The sequence below is a fragment of the Ursus americanus genome, chromosome 28 (assembly GCF_024610735.1).
Source record: "Ursus americanus isolate L20-20 chromosome 28, mUrsAme1.1.p, whole genome shotgun sequence".
Classification (NCBI taxonomy): Eukaryota; Metazoa; Chordata; class Mammalia; order Carnivora; family Ursidae; genus Ursus; species Ursus americanus.
Window position 1 is genome coordinate 24,913,680 of NC_142154.1, and position 19,019 is coordinate 24,932,698.

The following is a 19,019-nucleotide window of genomic DNA, read 5'->3' on the forward strand; positions in this document are numbered from 1 at the left end:
TCCATCTTTTTGTGTCTTCTTCAATGTCTTTCATCAGTGTTCTGTAGTTGCTAGAATATAGATCATTTACCTGTCTGATTAAGTTTATTCCAAGATATCGTATGATTTTTGATGCTATTGTAAATTGAATAGATTCCCTAATTTCTCTTTCTTCAGTCTCATTGTTCGTGTATAGAAATGCAACTGATTTCTGAGCATTGATTTTGTATCCTGCCACATTGCTTAATTGTTGTATGAGTTGTAGTAATTTGGGGGTGAAGTCTTTTGGGTTTTCCACATAAAGTATCATGGATATACTACAATTTGAAGACCTAGTCTTCAAGTGATAGACATTTTTTTTTCACATTTTTACTATTATGAATAATTCTGCTGTGAAAATTCATTACAAGTTTTGACTTATGTTTTCAATATACTTGGGCATATACCTAGGAGTAGAGTTCCTAGGTCATATGGTAACTGTGTTTATATTTTGAGGAACTTCCAATTTTTCCACATTGAATTCATCATTTTACAATCTCACTGGCAGTGTTAGAGTATTCCAACTTCTCCATTTTCTCATCAAAACCTTGATATTATCTTTTTTATTTTAGCTATCCTGGTGGGTGTGAAGTGATATTTCATGGTGATTTGTTTCCATTTTATCTAATAACTAATGATGTTGAGCATATTTTCAAATACTTACTGGCCCTTTGTATATTTCTTTGCAGATATGTGTACTCAACGCTCTATGCATTTTTCAATTGCATCATTTGACTCTTTATTGTTGAGTTGTAAGATTTCTTTAAATATTTTTGTTATAAATCCCTTATAATATCATATGTTGTACAAATATTTTCTTGCATTCTGGGTTGTTTTATTAAATGTTTTTTTTTTTTGAAGTACAAAAATTGTAAATTTTGAATAAATTTAATATATTTTTTCCTTTTGTTGCTTGTGTTTTGGGCATAATATCTAAGAAACCATTGCCCAATGAAGGTCATAAAGTTCTATTTCTGTTTTCTTCTAAGAATTTTATAATATTAGCTTTGATATCTAGGTCTATGATCCATTCTTAATTAATTTTTGCATATGGTGAGAGGAAGGAATCTAACTTTATTCTTTTTCATGTGCATAACCAATTGTCCCAGCACCATTCATTGAGAAGCCTGTTTTTTCACCCAGTGAATTGTTTTGGCACCCTTGTCAAAAATTAATTGACTGCATTGAGGGTTTATTTGTGGACTGTCAATTTTATTTCATTGGTCTACATGCCTAACCTTATGACAGTATCACCCTATCTTGGTTACTGAAGCTTCGTTGGAAGTTTTGAAATAGGGATCTGTGAGTCCTCCAACTTTGTTCTTTCCAAGATTGTTTTGTTTATTCTAGGTCCTTTGATTTTCCATATGAATTTTGGGATCAGTTTGTCAATTTCTATAAAATGCCATCTGGAAGCTTTTAAACTGGAATTGTTTTGTAATTTTCCTTCCTGATTATTCATTGCTGGTGTATAGAAACACAATTTACTTTTGTATTTTGATCTTGGAAACTGCAACTTTACTGAATTTCCTTATTACATTTAGTAGTTTTTTTGTGGATCGCTTGGGATTTTCTATATTTTATGCCATGTTATCTATACATAGAAATAGTTTTTCTTCTTCCTTTTTAGCGTGCTGTAAACTGAGTTTTTTTTGGTAGATACCCTTTATCGGGTCGAGGAAGTTACCTGATAATTATTTCCTATTGGTTATCTGCTCTTGTTATAAAAGAGTATTTGTTTTGCTAATTTTTTTTCTGAATCTATAGAGACCATCATATTATTTTTTCTTCATTATATTAATAGTATGCATTATAGATTGATTTTCCTATATTAAACCAACTTTGCATTTCTGCACTTATCTAAAAGTACTTTCTTATTTCCCTTGTGATTTCTTCTCTGATCTTTTTATTATTTAGCAATGTGTTTTTTAACTTACAAATATTTATGAATTTACCAAATTTAGTCTTGTTATTGATTTATAATTTCATTCCATTTTGTTTGGAAAACACACTTTGGATGGTTTCAATAATTTTAAATGTAATGAGGTTTGTTTTATGGCCTAGTGTATGCTTCATCCTGAAAACATTCTACGGTACTTGAGGAGAATATGTATTCTGTTATTGTTTCGTGGAGATTTCTATAGATGTCTGTTAGTCTAATTAACATTGTTAATTAAAATAAGATAGTTCAGGTTAATATCAACTTAATTTTAACATGGTATAAGAGCTCTGTTCCACTATAGCTCCTTTCCCTCACTCTCCCTTTATGTTATTAATTATATATAAACTATATTTCTATACATTATTAACCCATCAGTGCATTTATATAATTATTGATTTATGTATTTGTCTTTTAAATTAGACAAAAGACTGTAGTAAGCAAATCATATTTGTCTTTTATATATATATGTAAATTTCTTTGGTGTTCTTTATTTCTTTGTGTGGATTCACGTTATTGTCTAGCATTCTTTCATTTGCTGAGATGGCTGGGTAGATCCAAGAGTCACATGCCTACTTGCTTCAAAGAGCCTTCTGTGTGATCGAGTATTCTATTTTTTGATCCTTAGGAGGAAAAGAAAGTCTAGCTATTTTCTTGGCTTTTTCTTCAGAACACACTTCCCTCACAGTTATTTCCTAAATTTAGCATCTTTTGTAATCTGGATAGGCTGATAATTTTTCATATCATGAAATTCTGGTTCTTTTTTACATAACAGTTTATCTCCTCAATTTATCTCTTTCCTATCACATTTTACTATAGGCAGCAAGAGGAAACACTTTGCTCAGAAATCTCCTTAGCTAAACTTACAACTTATTGTTCACAAGTTCTTATTCCACATAACTGTATAACACGATTCTGCAAAAGTTTCTTCTACTATATAACAATGAGTCTCCTTCCTCAGTTTTCAATGACACATTCTTCATTTCCTTTTGAGCCCTCATCCCTAGTGCCTTTAATATTAATATCTCTATCAACAGTGTGTTTATGATGATTTAAATGTTCTTTAAGATAATGTTTTCTCTACCATAGGTCCTCACTTTGAATTCTCACTAGCAGAGCTGTTAATATCTACATTTATACTGTCTTTTCAAGGAAATCTAGGCTTTCTTCTATTGCTCTCCCCAGAATGATGCTAGCCTCTGTCCACTGCCCAAAGCCAGAACCCCACTTCCAGGTATCAAAATCTTAGTTTCCTATTGCTGCTGTAATGATTACTACAAACTTAGTGGCCTAAAAGAACATAGGTTTGTTATCCTATAGGTCTTGTGGTCAGAAGTCTAAAATAGATCTTGGCTAAAATCAAGCTGTCAGCAGACCTTTTTCCTTCCACAGGCTATAGGAGATTCCATTCTTTGTTTTTCCCAGCTTAATGAGGCAGTCTGCATTCCTTTGTTCATGGCTACAGTGGTCCAACTTCTGCTTCTATCATCACATCCTTCTTTGAATCTAACCCTCTTGCCTCCTTCTTATAAGGATCATTGTTTACATTAAGCCCACTTTGAGCCCTGAACAATGCAACATACTTTTCCCCTCCAAAACTTTTAATCTCATCTGTAAAACCCTTTTGCCATGTAAAGTAACATATGCACAGGTTCTGGGAATTAGAATGTGGGTATCTTTGAGGGTCATTATTTATCCTACTGACACTGCCAAACAGAATAAACGGTGAAAATTCTATGGGGACTTATTGGGGGAATTCCCAGTACATTCTGACTCTTCCCATGCCTTCTAAGCTATTGGCTTTCACAGCTACTGTGGTCAGGAAGCCTTTGGTTTTCAAAGCCACTGCAGATGTGGGGAGAGGGCGGTGGAAGTAGACAAGTCACACACCACAGAGCTTTCTCTTCTTACCGAACTGTTAACATTTGTCTGTGTAAATTCTCCTTGGACTGTTGTAAGGGTTTGGTTAATTTCCAGAGTTCTGAAAAGATTAATAGTTTTGCCAATGTTCTTGCTGTTATGGAGTAGTGGCTTTACAGAGATCCTTACTCTGTCATTATAGAAATGTTACCACTCTGGTGGCTATTTTAAAATCCAATTAATCAACTAGTTTTTCAAAATGATCTCATTAATTATTTTAGCAGCTTCAATTCACCAGATGCTGTGAAGCCATGCTTGGTTTTAGGGTACCATTGCGTGTGGTTGGGTATAGTTCATATGGCAAAAATGTGCTCTAGCACTCTGCTTTGGTAGATGCTGATTCAGAACCTTCTGGGGAACAATGATCATAGATCAGTCCCCACATCTTCAAATGTCCTAAAGATATATTTCAAGATGACCTGTGCTTTCTGTAGAAACACTAAAACCTAAGATTAATGATTTTCTAACAAATGTTTATTTCCCCCAAAATGTTTAGACAACTCAATTCTTATAGAACTGTACATGAGTCTTTTTATTTATAACACTTTTCTTCACCAGGTACCCATGTCAGTGCAGCTATGTGAAGTCTTCAATCTGACCCAGGAAATATATTTGCATAACAAATTGTGGGCAGTTGATTTTTGGCTTGACTAAAGCTTTTTGATAAACATGAAAATTGCTAGTGTGACACTATAGTTCACACACATTAGAAGCAGCCTAGAATAATGCATGACATATTTATGCAGATGTTAACAGCAGATTCAATTAGAATGGTTTAAATTTGTTTTTATGGTTAGAAAAAGATGGAGACAATGAGCACTTAAGAATAATCATTTTGTCAAATAAAATTATGAGAAATAACTTCTTTGAATAACAGTAGAATTCAGGTACAGTGAAAAAGAAACAGAAGTTACACACAGTGATTTACTGCAGTATAAAGACATAGCTGAGAGAAAAATGGGTGGTTAGATGATAGGTGATAGAAGAAGGAAGGAAGGAAGGAAGGAAGGAAGGAAGGAAGGAAGGAAGGAAGGAAGGAAGGAAGGAAGGAAGGAAGGAAGAAAGAAAGAAAGAAAGAAAGAAAGAAAGAAAGAAAGAAAGAAAGAAAGAAAGAAAGAAAAAAGAAAGAAAAAGAAGGAAAGAAAGAAAGAAAGAAAGAAAGAAAGAAAGAAAGAAAGAAAGAAAGAAAGGAAGAAAGGAAGAAAGAGGGAAAAAGAAAGAAAAAGAAGAGACTTCAGTACAGGTAGTATCTCTGACAGGGTCTCATCATGTCATCCTTTTTTGCCTTTATAATACATAACAGTGGTGGATTTTAAAAAACGCATCTTTCATATGAAATAATTCATGAGCTATAATACTTTTATATATAACTGGAAAATTCAGAATAGAGAAATAATCTTATTCATATTGAATACCTCTTAAAATTAAAACAAATGATAACACATACTATATACTAACACAACTAAAGTGTGAGTCTGTAGATATAACATTTCTTTCACATGCTGTTAGAGCCAGTGTCACTTGTCATTGAGAGCAGTAGACATGGGCCAGAGCAGTTCAGTAGTCTCTTGGGGAGACCAGGAGGGGACTGCCATTCCTCTCCAGGGGTTTTGTTTTGGAAGATCTCTCTTCGATATCAAAGGTGGAGGGAAATTTTCCTGCCTCCTGCCTTACAGCAGGATGCCTCTTTATCTGGAGTCCGGTTTGGGTTAGTTGTGGTCCACTTGTGCATTTATCTGAATTTTCTTCCTGCTTTCACCACTTTGTACTCTTCCCCAGTCACCCAGCCCAAGAACCCTGACACCTCTGTTGTTCCTCCAATATGCCAAACTTTCTTATACTGGGCCTTTGTACTAACTCCCACTCTGTTTGGATACTCTTCTCCTGCAAGTGCAGCACCTGTGCCCTCACAATTTTAGGACCTATTGGACGGTTTCTTTATCCTAAGGGCTTTCCAAATTACCCTAGATATCCTGCCATAATCCCTGTCCCACCGTCTCTTTCTCCTCTTTTCTTTCTGTAGCAGAGTTCAGCAAACGATTCCTCTGTAAATGTCATAACGGTCAGTAGTTTAGGCTTTGTGGGCTATATGGTCTCTCTTGCAACTTCTCAATTATGTCATTATGGCACATAAAAATATGCATATAAATGTGTGTTGTGATTATATAGGTGGAGGCCAGATTTTACCAGCAGCCATTGTATGCTGACCCCTGCTCTAGAGTTGGCACTTTGCACCATTGGAAAAATGTTGTTTATTTTTATCTTTCACCAGAATATGGGTACTCAATGAATATGCTGAATGTATGAGGAATGAATAAAGAGTGTTGCTTAAACATCGAATGATAGATATTAGTCTCTTCTTACCTTATCTCTGTTAAATAATTTAAGTTTATGGCATTAGAATCACCACCAAAGCCTACTAAAATAAAAATCTAAATCTGGAGACAAGGCCAGAGTCCAGAACCCCTAGACTTCAGGTCTCTCAACTAGTTGCCCATTAGCCATTCTTTTAATCATTTAGCAAACATTCCATAAATAGTTTATCGATGCCTCCTTATATTCAGGTATGAATTAGGGAGAACTCAGTTTCCATGAGATCTGTGAATGGGCCAGGGCCAAGAGAGCCCATTGAGGTAGTTCCCATACCAGATGAAGATGCTTTGACTTACACAGTGAAGATGAAGGGAAGTGTTCAGACTCAAGATATATGTTGGGGTTCATTCTGATGGCAATTGCTGATGAACAGAGTATTAGGGTTATTGAAGGGATAAATAAGATACTTTAACTTAATTTTTGGATGGAACACTGAGTATGTGGAGGAATAGACTTGGAGACAATCTTAAGTATTTTGGACATGGAAGGATAAGATTGTGATTCCTGTTATACGTATAATTTGAAATTCTGAGTTACTCACTCAAAAGATGAACCTGGAGGGTCGGAGAGTCTAGGAGAGAAATGTACCAATTGTCTGCATGTCCTTTGTATTTAAAGCCACAGCACTGGATATGGCCCCTTAGAGAGAAAGTACAGATCACAGGGTCCTTGACTGAGGGGTGGGTCCCTATGTGGACTGGCCTGAAAGTGAAGAAAGAACATGCAAAGGACAGGGAGAGCATGCAGGAGGTCAGGAGGAATAATCAGGGGACAGTCCACAGTCTCATCAGAACATCAGCAATAATATATATTTCTTTTCATCTTTTATTTGCTTAGCTTTGATCATGTTGCTTATCATCAAGCATCTTTTAATTTATCACACACATGCCAGACTGTTCTAAAATTGCAGCTGTTTAAGAAGAGTGAAAAAAATATTAAAACTTTTCAGGTGAATCTGCTGACATGATGCAATTTCTTCAGCATATAAACCAAAGAGGTTGTAAATTTTAGAGTTACTGAACATAGCAACTCTGATTGTGTCTCTGCTTAATAAATGGAGTATAATTAAATTTTATTTCATATTGGATTTTGGTGGAAACAAATTTTTCTTTATTACTTAGGAAATAGATTAGTTGGCTTTTTTTGCAAATCTTTTCCTACTTTCAACTCCCCTCTACACCTCACTTCACTTTTCACCCTAGTGGAGGTGTTTTCTTCCACTCATTCTCTCATTTTTTAAAAGATTTTATTTATTTATTTGAGAAAGAGAGAGAGCGTGCACGTGCGCGCACGAGTGGGGGAGGGGCGAAGGGAGCCCAACACAGGCTTGATTTCAGGACCCTGAGATCATAACCTGGGCTGAAGGCAGATGCTTAACCATTGAGCCACCCAGGTGCCCCTTATTCCCTCATTTTGCAAATATTTATAGAGCACCCACTATGTCCAGGCCCTGAACAAAAGTTGGTATGCAGTGGAGAAAAAGCAGTCCTGGCTGCCTCTCGGGGAAGCATTCTTTCTGGGGGAAATGCAGGAATTAATATGGTATCTAACAGCAGAATTCACTTCCTACAAATGAGGGGAGGCTGTACCTTAGGAAGCAGACGTGGGAAGTCCCCTCTGGAAATGATGCTTCAGCAGGAAGCAGAGCAGGAGAGAAGTCTGTGCGTTGCTGTTGTGTCCTCTGTGAGCATTCACATTCCAGCAGAGAAGCAAGGAGGAGGGGGATCTCTGTGGATCCAATGTGGACCCCTGAAGAAGATGTTCCTCCTGCATTAATAGGACATCATCCAGTTCAGTTCGTTAGGTCAAAAGTTGTCCAGATTTGATTACCTGGAAATAATGGTATGATTGTTTAAGTGACATTTGAATTCCTTACTTCTAATAAATGTATCACTCACCAGAGATCTGTTCAGTGTTTCCTCAATTGCTTAGCTAAATGTAAAGCTATTTTCTCATAATTATTTTCATATCACACATTTTTATGAGAGCTTTTTTATAAAAAAATAAATAATACTTTGAAGTCCTGGGCTTATTTTTTAAAGACAATACATAAGGTCAGCATGCATTGCCTGTGAAGCCAAAGTACACTGGGAAATTCAATGCAATATATCCATCTTTTATCCAACATTTATCCAATTTAATGCAATATATCCAACATTTATGATTGACACCAGGGACCTTATTACGTTTTCCATGTGTCTGTGTTTCCTTCTGCATGTGGTGATACCATACATGTGAGATCTTGGCTATATATGAATTGTGCATGTCTGTGGCCTGCATGGATGTCACTAAATTGTGAACTTTGTGCCCAAACTGTCTCCACCCCCTCCAACCCCCACTTCACTCTGGATCCTGCCCCATCCCGAGAGTCTACACTCGGGGGAACTTCAAGCTGCAGATCTTTTCAGACATCTGCTCTACCTACCCTTCCCCCCATTCCTGCCAGTCTCTCAAGAATTTCTCTGGGCTTTCCCCAGCAAGGCAGTGCCCTGTCTTATCTGAAAAACTCACCATGAAAGACCTTTCAAAATTATAAATAGAAACAAATCAATAATGGAAGATACTCTGAGCCATTTTGATCCTTTATTTTTAAGAATCTATACCTGTCTAGATAACATTTTTATGGGCTCTGACATTCACATGTGTGTGTTTGAGGTTTTCATTACAGTGAATCTTTTTTCTCCAACAAGTTAGAAATGTTGGGGAACTGTTTTTGCCTTCTGGCTCCAAAATCATTCCTTTTCAGTAATGCTCATCATTAGCTATGCCATCTGCATTGCAATGTGCTTCATTCCATTAGGAGTATCAAAATCCATCTGTCGGTGTCACTTCTCTTTGCTAGATATTAACAGCAAATATTAATTTGTGTTAATATAACAATTAATGTTGATCAGGGCTTTTCCTGTGCCAGGCACTATAAAGCACGCTTAACATATCAGACTCACAAAGTAGGCATTTTTAATATTTAGTCCCCATTTTATTTAAGGAAGTAGGCATGAGAGATTCATTATTTAGTCCAGAGCAAGGGGTGGGCCTAGTGCTACTCTTTAAAGAAAATATTATTGTAACATGGCTAAAAATAGATCATAATAATCTGATATATCTAATTACTCAATTACTTGAAGCCATTATAAAATAGAAGATAAACGACAATGTAAATAATATAACAATGGACTAAATCACAGATTTTACCAGGTGAAGGCCTGAGATTAGGTGTTTCTGTCCTTACATAAAGGAGCTTTTTTTTTTTCTTTTTTGAAGTAAGATTGGAGGTAAGCAGAGGGGCATACCTGTTGGAGCCTCTGAAATCATAATGTATGAGTTATGGATTCTGTCAGTAAGTGAGAGCAGGCCTGGTGGGAGGCAGAAGGGTACAGCTCCCTACATACCACACGCTGTCCCAAATCACGAGTACTTACTCCATGTGAAAATTCTTGGTAGCTGGGTGTGATTTGTGAGGTGCCCCTCCATGTGAGTAAAGCTCTTTATCATACATGTGAGTGCATTTGGGTACATAAACAAGAGGAACATGACGGTAAAAGGCATGGGTGAATGCTCTGTGGGTTTGGGAGTATTTACACTTACCCTGGAGCAAGGCTCTAAAATTTTATTATTTTTTTATAGCTTTATTGAGATATTTTTGACATATGATATTGTGTAAGTTCAAGGTGTACAATGTATATATTGCAAAATGTGTATCTTAATAAGATTAGTATCATATCCTTCACCTCACATGATTGCCATTTTTGTTGTTATAGTTATGACGAGAACAGCTAGGGTCTACCGTCACACAATTTTCAAGTAAATTAATACAGTATCGTTACCTATAGTCACCATGTTGTACATTAGATCCCCAGAACTTGTTCATCTTATAACTGAAGGTTTGTAGCTTTTGATCAACATCTCCCCATACTCCCAATCCCTGGTAAACACCAGTCTACCCCCTTTGTTTCTACGAATTTGACATTTTTAGTTTCCACATATAGGTAAAATTAAACAATATTTGTTTTTCTCTTCTGACATACTTCACTTCACATAATTCCCTCCAGATCCATTCGTGCTTTTGCAAATGCGGAAATATTTTCTTTTTTTTAATGGCTGAATAATATCTTACTTACATCTATGCCACTTTTTTTATCCATTCATACATTCATGGACACTTGAAACCTGTATCTTGGCTCTTGTATTCAAAGAGCAGGAGAGTGCGAATGTTTCTTCAAATACTTATTCCATTTCCTTTGGACACATACTCAGAACTGCTAGATGGTATGATAATTCTTCATTTAGATTTTTGAGGGCCCTCCATACTGTTTTCCATAGTGGCTGCACCAATTTACATTCCCACCAGCGGTGTACCACAGGGTTCCCTCTTCTCCACATCTTTGCGGACATTTCTTATTTCTTGTCATTTTGATAGTAGCTTTTCTAACATTTATGAGGTGATATGTGGTTTTGATTTGCAGTTCTCTGATGATTAGTGATGTCAAGCACATTTTCATGGACCTATTGGCCATTTGTATATCTTCTTTGGAAAAATGTCTATTCAGGTCCTTTGCCCGTATTTTATCTGAATTACTTTGTTTGTTTTTGTTTTTTGCTGCTGAGCTGTATGAGTTCTTTATATATTTTGGATAGTAACCCCTTATCAGAGAGATGATTTGCAGATGTTTTTCTCCATTCCATAGGTTTCTGTTTCATTATATTATTTCTTTTGCTGTGCAAATCTTTTTCATTTAATGTAGTCCATTTCATTTTTGCTTTTGGTGTGTGTGCTTTTGTTGTCATATCAAAAAAATTACTGCCAAGATCCACATCAAGGAGCTTTCCCCTATGTTTTTTTCCCGCATAGGAGTTTTATGGCTTCAGATCTTACATTTAAGTCCTTAATCAATTTCAAGTTGATATTTGTCAGTGGTGAAAAGTAGAGGTCCAAATTTATTCTTTTGCATGTGGATATCTAATTTTCCTACCAACCCTTATTGAATCAACTATCCTTTGACCATTGAGTATCCTTGTCTCTCTTGTCAAATATTTTTCACAGTATGGGCTTATGCCTGAGTTCTCTTTTGTTCAATTGGTCTATAAATCTGTTTTTATACCAGTATAATACTGTTTTGATGACTATAACTTTGTAATCTAGTTTTGAATCATGAAATGTGATGTTCCCAACTTTGTTCTTTTACAAGAGTGCCTTGGCTACTTGTAGTCTTTTATAGTCCCATATAAATTTTAGGATTGTCTTTTTCTATTTCTGTGAAAAATATTAGGACAATTAGAATTGGTTGAGATTTCATAGACTTTGGGTAGTATGAACATTTTAATACTAAGTCTTCCAATCTATGGACATGGGATCTTTCCATTTATTTGTGTCTTCTTCAATTTCTTCCATCAGTGTATTATAACTTTCATTGTATTGATCTTTCACTTCCTTGATTAAATTTATTCCTAAGTATTTTTATTTTTTTTTTGATGCTAATGTAAATGGGATCTTTTTAAAATTTTTCAGATGGTTCATTGTTAGTCTATAGCAATTCAACTGATTTTTATATCCTGATTTTCCTTCCTGAAACTTTACTGAATTCATTGATTAGTTCTAATAATTGTTTTTTTTTGTTGTTGTTGTTGTTGTTGTTTTGTTTTGTTTTGTGTTTTGGTTTTGGTTTTCGTTTTGGTTTCTTTGTTTGTTTGGTTGGTTTTTTTTTTTTTTTGGTGGGTTCTTTAGAATTTCTGTATACAGAGTCACATCATAAGGAGACAGTTTTACTTCTTCCTTTTGGATTTGGATCCCTCTTATTTCTTTTTCTTGTTTATTGGTCTGACTAGAACTTCCAGTGCTATTTTGAGTAGAAGTGATGAGAGTGGGCTTTCTTGTCTTGTTCCTGTCTTAGAGGAAAAGTTTTCAACCTTTCACCATTGACTATGTTAGCAGTTGCCTTATGATATATGGGCTTATTTTGTTGAGGTAAACTTCTTATATTCTCAATCTGTTGGGTGTTTTTAGTATGAAAGGATATTGTATTTTGTCAAATGCCTTTTCTGCATCTATTAAGATGATCATATGAATTTTTTCTTGTTTCTATTACTATGAAATATCACATTTATTGATGATCCATCCTTGTATCCTAGGTATAAATTTCACTTTATCATGACATGTGATCCTCTTGAGGTACTGCTGAATTGAGTTGGCTAGTATTTTGTTGAGAATTTTTGCCTATACTCATCAGCAATACAGGCCTGTAGTTTTCTTTTCTTGTAGTACCATTATATGGTTTTAATATTAGGACAATGCCGAAATGAGTCTGAAGTATTTTTTTCCTCCTCACTTTCTTCGAAGAGTTTGTGAAGGATTGCTGTTAATTCCTTTTTTTTTTTTAACATACAACATCCAGAGCTCATCACATGTGCCCTCCTTAATACCCATCACCCATTTAACCCATCACTCCACCCACCTCCCCTCTAGCAACCCTCAGTTTGTTCTCTATAGTCAAGAGTCTGTTTTATGGTTTGCCTGTCTCTTTTTCCCCCCATACTCATCTGTTTCATTTCTTAAATTCCACATACGAGTGAGATCATATGGCATTTGTCTTTCTCTGACTTATTTCACTTAGCATAATACACTCTAGCCCTGTCCATGTCATTGCAAATGGCAAGATTTCGTTCTTTTTTATAGCTGAATAATATTCCATTGTATACCACAACTTCTTTATCCTTTCATCAGTCATTGGATATTTGGGATCTTTCCATAATTTGGTTATTATTTTTTTTAAAGATTTTATTTATTTATTCGACAGAGATAGAGACAGCCAGCGAGAGAAGGAACACAAGCAGGGGGAGTGGGAGAGGAAGAAGCAGGCTCATACCGGAGGAGCCTGATGTGGGACTCGATCCCATAACGCCGGGATCACGCCCTGAGCCGAAGGCAGACGCTTAACCGCTGTGCCACCCAGGTGCCCCTAATTTGGTTATTATTATAATATTCCTATAAACATTCAGCTGCATGTACCCCCTTTGAATCAGTGTTTTTGTATCCTTAGGGTAAAATATGTAGTAATGCAATTGCTGGATCATAGGGTAGTTCTATTTTCAGCTTTTTGAGGAACTTCCATACTGTTTTCCAGAGTGGCTGTACCAACTTGCATTCCCACCAACAGCATAAGAGGGTTCCCCTGTCTCTGCATCCTCACCAACACCTTGTTATTTCCTGTGTTGTCAATTTCAGCCATTCTGAGAGGTGTGATGTGATATCTCACTGAAGTTTTGATTTGCAATTCTCTGAAGATGAGTGATGATGAGCATCTTTTTTTGTGTGTCTGTTAGCCATCTGGATGTCTTCTTTGGAAAAAATTTCTATTCATGTCTTCTGCCCATTCCTTAACTGGAATAGCTGTTTTTGTGTGTGTGTGTGTGTGTGTGTTGAGTTTGATGAGTTCTTTATTGATTTTGGTTACTAACCCTTTATCAGATATGTCATTTGCAAATATCTTCTCCCATTCCGAAGGTTGGTTTTAGTCTTGTGATTGTTTCCTTCACTGTTGCAGAACCTTTTTATCTTGATGAAGTCTCAATAGTTCATTTTTGCTTATGTTTCCCTTACATGAGGAGACATGTCTAGCAAGAAGTTACTACGGCTGATGTCAAAGAGGTTGCTACCTGTTTTCTCCTCTAGGATTTTTATGGTTTCACTTCTCACATTTAGGTCTTTCATCCATTTTGAATTTATTTTTGTATGTGATATAAGAAACTGGGTGTAGGGGCGCCTGGGTGGCACAGCGGTTAAGTGTCTGCCTTCGGCTCAGGGCGTGATCCCGGTGTTATGGGATCGAGCCCCACATCAGGCTCTTCCGCTATGAGCCTGCTTCTTTCTCTCCCACTCCCCCTGCTTGTGTTCCCTCTCTCGCTGGCTGTCTCTATCTCTGTCGAATAAATAAATAAAATCTTTAAAAAAAAAAAAAAAGAAACTGGGTGTTATATGCAAATAATGAATCATGGAACACTACCTCAAAAACTAAGGATATACTACTGTATGGTGACTAACATAACACAATAAAAAATTACTATTAAAAAAAAGAGAGAGAAAGAAAGTGGTCCAGTTTCATTCTTCTGCATGTTGCTGTCCAGTCTTCCCAACACCATTTCTTGAAGAGACTGTCTTTTTTCCATTGGATATTCTTTCCTGCTTTGTTGAATATTAGTTGACCATATAGTTGTGGGCTCATTTCTGGGTTTTCTATTCTGTTCCATTGATCTATATGTCTGTTTTTGTGCCAGTACCATACTGTCTGGATCCCTGGTGTTCTTATTTAAATATTTGATATAATTAACCCACGAATCTATCTGGACCTGAGCTTTTTTGGTTGGGAGGTCTTTAAAAATTGAAATATAGTTGACATAAAATCCTACATTATTTTCAGTTGCACAACATAGTGATTCAACAGCTCCATACATTAAGCTATGCTCGCCATGAAAAGTGCTGTCACCATCCATCACCATACAATGCCATTACAATATTATTGACTGTATTCCTTATGCTGTACCTTTCATCCCTGTGGCTTATCCATTCTATAACTGCAAGTTTGCACTTCTTAATCCCCTTAACCTGTTTTGCCTATCCCCCAATCCCTTCCTCTCTGGCAACCACCAGTTTGTTCTTTGTATTTATGATTTTGCTTTTGTTTTTGTTTGTTTGTTTGTTTGTTCATTTGTTTTGTTTTTTTTTTAGATTCCACATAGAAGTAAAATCATATGGTATTTTTTTTTCTCTGCCTGACTTATTTCACTTAGCATAATACCATACTCTAGGTCTATTCATGTGGTTGCATTTATCTTCTTTGTCCATTCATTTACTGATGGACACTTAGGTCACCTCCATATCTTGGAGAAGTAAAAGCCAGCATCACAGAAATACAAAGGATTATAAGAGACTACTGTGAAAAATTATATGTCAACAAACTGGGCAACCTAGAAGAAATGAGTAATTTCTAGAAACATACAATCTTTCAAAACTGAATCAGAAAGAAATAGGCAATCTGAGCAGAACAATTACTAGTAACAAAATTGAATTGGTAATCAAAAACTTTAAACAAACAAAAGTCTAGGAATAGATTGACTCACAGTTAAATTCTACCACTTAAAAAAGACTTAATACTTATCCTCTTCAAACTATTCCAAAAAATAGAAAAAGGAAGAGAAGCTTCCAAACTCATACTATGAGGCCAGTATTACCCTGATACTTGAGAGCTTTTTGATTATCAGTTCAATATCTTTATTCATTATTGGTCTATTCAGATTTTCTATTTCTTCATGATTCAGTGTTGGTAGGTTGTATGTTTCTAAAAATTTATCCAGTACTTGGAGGTTATTCAATTTGTTGGCATATAATTGTTCAAATAACCTCTTATGAACCTTTGCATTCCTGTGATATCAGTTTTAATTTTTCCTCTGTCACTTAAAATTTTACTTATTTGAATCCTTTCTTTTTTTCTTGGTTAAATCTAGCTAAAGGCTTGTCAAATTTGTTTATCTTTCAAGAATATCAACTCTTAATTTTATTGCTCTTTTCTAGTCTTTCTAGTCTTCATTTCATTTACTTCTGCTCTGATTTTTGTGTTTTTCTTTATTATTATTATTTTTTTAGTTAATATATAGTGTAGCATTGGTTTCAGGAGTAGAATTTAGTGATTCATCACTTACATATAACACCCAGTGCTCATCCCAGCAAGTGTCCTCCTTAATGCCCATCACCCATTTAGCCCATCCCCCACCCATCCCCCCTCCAGAAACCTTCAGTTTGTTCTCTATAGTTAAGAGTTTCTTATGGTTTGCCACCTTTTCTTTTCTTTTTTCTTTTTTTTTTCTTTTTTTTTTTCTTTTCAGAGAGAAAGAGGGAAGGGGCAGAGGAAGAGGGAGATAGAGAAACTTAAGCAAGCTCCACAACCCAGCTGAAAGCCAGAGGTGGCGCTTGATCTCACAACATGATCTCAGGATCATGACCTGAGCCCAAATCAAGAGTCAGATGCTTAACCAACTGAGACACCCAGATGCCCTTCTCTCTCTGTTTTTATCTTATTTTATTTTTCCTTCCCTTCACCTATGTTCATCTGTCTTGTTTCTTAAATTCCACATATGAGTGAAATCATCTTCTTTCTTCTGCTAACTTTTGGTTTAGTTTGTTCATTTTCTAATTTCTTGAGTTGTAAAGTTATGTTGTTTATTTGAGTTTTTTTTAAATGTAGGCATTCATTACTATAAACTCCCCCTCTTAGCTCAGCTTTTGCATCATCCATAGGTTTTGCTGTGTTTCCGTTTCTGTTTGTTTTAAGATACTTTTTATGTCCCTTTTGATTTCTTCTTCGACCCATTAGTTGTTCAGAAGTGTGTTAATTGGGGCGCCTGGGTGGCACAGCGGTTAAGCGTCTGCCTTCGGCTCAGGGCGTGATCCTGGCGTTATGGGATCGAGCCCCACATCAGGCTCCTCCACTGTGAGCCTGCTTCTTCCTCTCCCACTCTCGCTGCTGTGTTCCCTCTCTCGCTGGCTGTCTCTATCTCTGTTAAATAAATAAATAAAATCTTTAAAAAAAAAAAAAAAGAAGTGTGTTAATTACTACTTACTTGTGAATTTTTCAGTTTTTTCCTGTTATTGATTTCTATTTTCATACTGTTGTGGTTAGAAAAGATCGTTGGTATGATTTCAATTGTCTTAGGCTTGTTTTGTAACTGAGCGTATGATTTATCCTGGACAATGTTCCATGTGCACTTGAGAAAAATGTGTATTCTGGTCTTATAGGTGGAATGTTCTGTATATGTCTGTTAGGTCCATTTAATCCAATGCATAGTTCAAGTCCAATGTTTCTTTATTGATTCTCTGTCTGGATAATCTGTCCATTGTTGAAAGTAGGATATTGCAGTCCTTTACTATTATTATATTGCCTTCTACTACTCTTTGCAGATCTGTTAGTATTTGTTTAAAATATTTAGGTATCCAATGTTGGCTGCATATATATTTACAGTTGTTACATCTTCTTGATAAATTGGCCCCTTCATCATTATATAATGACATTCATTGTGTCTTGTTATTTTTGAGTTTCAAGTCTGTTTTATGTAAGTATTGTTCCCCCTGTCTCTTTTGGTTTCCATTTGCATGAAATACATTTCAATATACCTGCACTTTGAGCCTATGTGTTCTTGAAGCTGAAGTGAATCTCTTATAGGCAGAATAAAGTGGGGTCTTTCCATTCAACCACTCTAAGCCTTTTGATTGGCGACTTTAATTTATTTACATTTAAAGTAATTATTGATTGGCAAGGAGGGACTCTGAAGGTTGGTATCTGTGAACATGAAAACCTGAGAGGCAAAAACTGATAAAATCTGCAAAGAGTCTATAGTGTCTGTACTAGCTGTTAGTTTCTTCAGAGGCAAAATGTGCTGAGGTTAAAGGAATCTCTTTAGGTTGCCAGTTGTCACCAGAAGCTGCATTCCCATGTCCTGTTTCAATTCTTTTGAAATATGGATCCCCTTTGTTAACCCAAGGGAGAAAAAAAAAAAAAAGATCAGGACTTTTTTGGGTTTTGTTTTTCTTTTTTTATTTCAAAAAAAATCATAATATGAAGAACAGCAAAAATATGGCACATACTTCTAATTTGTCTTGAGTATTTATTTCAACGACTTATTTTACATGACTTATGAAATATTGCTGCAATTTTCTTTTTCAAAGGGACAGACTACTTTGGAACATTTGTACAATGTCAATTTTCTGTACCAATTGTAGACTTAAATCTCTTGCAGGGAATATATTGTGTCATCCTAAGTTCATCATGTTAAGTTATTGATCTGTATAAGCCATTTGGCAGGTATCTCACTGTTCTGCTCTAGATGTAGCAGGTAAAGCACAGAGTATCCTTTGAGGTGGTTGTTTTTTCATGTTTGGCATGGAAAGCAGCCCTGGAAAGATGTTTAACTATCTTGTATCCTTGAACTCCAAGTTACAAAGCAGTCAGGAATTCCCAACACACACTCCAGGATGAGTGCAGTAACAAATCGTTTTTCTCCTTGATATCACAGAACAATTTCCTAATAAAAACTTTTTCATCTTCATTTTCTCTGCTTAGAACCAAAACTTCATCTCTAAAATCTTGGGGGCTTTCAAACTACCCTGAGAACATATCCAAATCAGGGAGGACCCAAGCCAGCCAGGAGCTATCATTGAGCCCTCCCCTCTTGAATTTCCTTCTCTGTGCCTGACTTCCTGGGAAGAAATTAGAATGTGTCCACACATTCTAATGCAGTGGTTCCCATAAGATGTTCAGAGAGTTAATGGTATTTTTTTTAGTTTGTGGTAAGACTTGGAAACCACTGAATTAAACACCTTTCAATGAAGTTTGCTACTACGAGGTTACTCACACCAAATGAGAATTTCAAAGTGAAAGCATGACTAACATACTAAAATAAAAAATATTATTATAATAAAAAAATTTAAAAAAATAAAAACAAACAAACAAACAAAAAACCAAAGTGAAAGCATGGGAACAAAGCATTCCTCAAATTATTTTGCCACAGACTCATATTTTAAAGAAGCAGTTGAGATTACTCTAGGGGAAATCTTGGGCCAAAGGGTGAGGCCTGCACAAACAAAGCCAGGCCCAGAGAAACCTACTGCTCCCTCCTTGGAGCTTCTAAGAGGGAGAGGTGATTCCCACCTCTCCACCACCAGTCTTGGAAGGGTTCATAGGTGATGCACTTGGCAGGGCTCTGTCTTAGCCTCCTCCTCTAATCC

At 35.9% G+C, this 19,019-nt stretch overlaps 1 protein-coding gene across 1 annotated transcript in view; it reads left to right on the forward strand.

Annotated features, from left to right (window-relative positions):
* The window catches only part of GABRG3 (gamma-aminobutyric acid type A receptor subunit gamma3), a 631,894-nt gene that overhangs the window by 472,297 nt on the left and 140,578 nt on the right, over positions 1–19,019 (forward strand). The gene's annotated exons all lie outside the window — the stretch shown is intronic.